The sequence below is a fragment of the Xenopus laevis genome, chromosome 6L (assembly GCF_017654675.1).
Source record: "Xenopus laevis strain J_2021 chromosome 6L, Xenopus_laevis_v10.1, whole genome shotgun sequence".
Taxonomy (NCBI): Eukaryota; Metazoa; Chordata; class Amphibia; order Anura; family Pipidae; genus Xenopus; species Xenopus laevis.
Window position 1 is genome coordinate 96684589 of NC_054381.1, and position 1728 is coordinate 96686316.

Sequence of the window (1728 nt, forward strand, 5' to 3'; positions counted from 1 at the left end):
GATATTTTTAAATCCTGATCTTTTATCGCTCTTGAAGTCTGGAGTTTTACTTATGACATCAGTTCCTATTATTCTATGCAATGAAAGCAGCGTTATAAAGTAAGATTATATCAAAGCAGATGACTTAACTTCAGTCCTGGGTGAGGAAATCATTTAATCTGTTAATAAAGAATGTCATTGACCAACTAACTCTTCCTATGAAGTAGTGAAGTTTGGTAAAATAAACAGTCCATTGCAGGCAAACAAGACATTACATTAAACTTACCCTTAATACAACTTCCTGCTTGCGAAGTCTAGGGTGGGACAGGGTGGGACAGCGGAAGTACCGACTCTGCATTGTTTGGTCTCCGGGAGTCCTGTCATATATTCACAGGTAGTTAAGATGCCAGCCTACCATTCAATGTTTATGGAGCCAGATACCAAGCTGATTGGTAACATGGCAATGCTGCCCATAAGAAGCCAATTTAAAGGAGCAGCCCCTAGAGAAACAAAAGACACAGATATCATCTATGAAGTTATTTATTACTTTAAGGCAAATTTTTTCTTGGAAATAAAGAACGAAGCTGACCGGATATTAATATATATAACTCTGTATATTTCTGAATGCTTAAAAAATAGTGATTTTAGTGATTTATTCGCCAGGCGCGAATTTGCGCGATTTGCCGCCAGCGAATAAATTCGCGAAACGCCCATGAGAATTCGCGGCAAAAATTCGCCGGCATCAAAAAAAATTTTCCGAAAGAACTGACGCCGGCGTCAAAAACGGGCGCCGGCGTCCAAAAAACGGGCGCCGGCGTAAAAAACAAGACACCGGCGCCGTTTTGCGAATTTATTGGCGAACAGAAACGGCGCAAATTCGCCCCTCACTATTAAAAAAGCTGCAGAAGTGCAATTCTAAAGGACAGGGAGAGAAGGAAATGTATACGCTGGGGATTACAAACTTCCCTATCCCTGGAGAACCAGGATTCCCCCTAAATGCCATGTATGTGAAACCTTCCAACAAACAGGAGGACAAGGTAATGAGGGCCTACTTGTAGCAGTTTAGGCAGGAGACAGGTTTGAGGCTTTGTGACAAAGTGTGACAAACCCAGCAAGTGGTGGATATGCTTTGTCAAAAAACAGTTTATGAACAAATCTCTGTCTGGACCTGGGCTGTAAAATGAGGAAAAGAAAAACTTCAACGAGCTTCAAAATTCTGCACATTGTGCTGCATATTGTAACGCATTTGTCCTTTTTTCAAAATAAATTTTATACCGTCTTTTAATATTATAATTTTTTGGATCCAACATGATCTGGGATATATTGAATGTTATGCTCTGGAGTTTAATAAAAGCAGAGATGAAATCTTAAAAAAAAACAACAAAAAAAACACCCTTAATACAGTATGATTGTTTTAATGCATGTGCCTATCATGACAGGCATAGAGGATTTCCTTATTTATTCAGATGTCTGTGGCAGGCTTATTGTTTTTCCACATCACATTTTTGGAAAACAGTATGTGAGCAGCATCTTTGAGGCTGTTGTAGCCAGACACATAAGGGTGATAACATATCAACAGACATTTAAGCAAAACAAATCTACTGAATAATTGGTCAAAACAACTAGACCTTTTATTTAAACCTTGTAGAAAACCTTGTTATTCCTGAAACACATCATTTTTTAATTCTATACTAAACAGAAAGCACAATGTTTAAAAGTTTAATAGCAGCCATATATGTTGATTTCACT

At 38.2% G+C, this 1728-nt stretch overlaps 1 pseudogene; it reads left to right on the top strand.

Moving 5' to 3' along the window:
* Positions 1-359: 359 nt before the first annotated feature.
* On the top strand, positions 360-1162 carry LOC108718740 (annotated as a pseudogene).
* Positions 1163-1728: the final 566 nt, after the last annotated feature.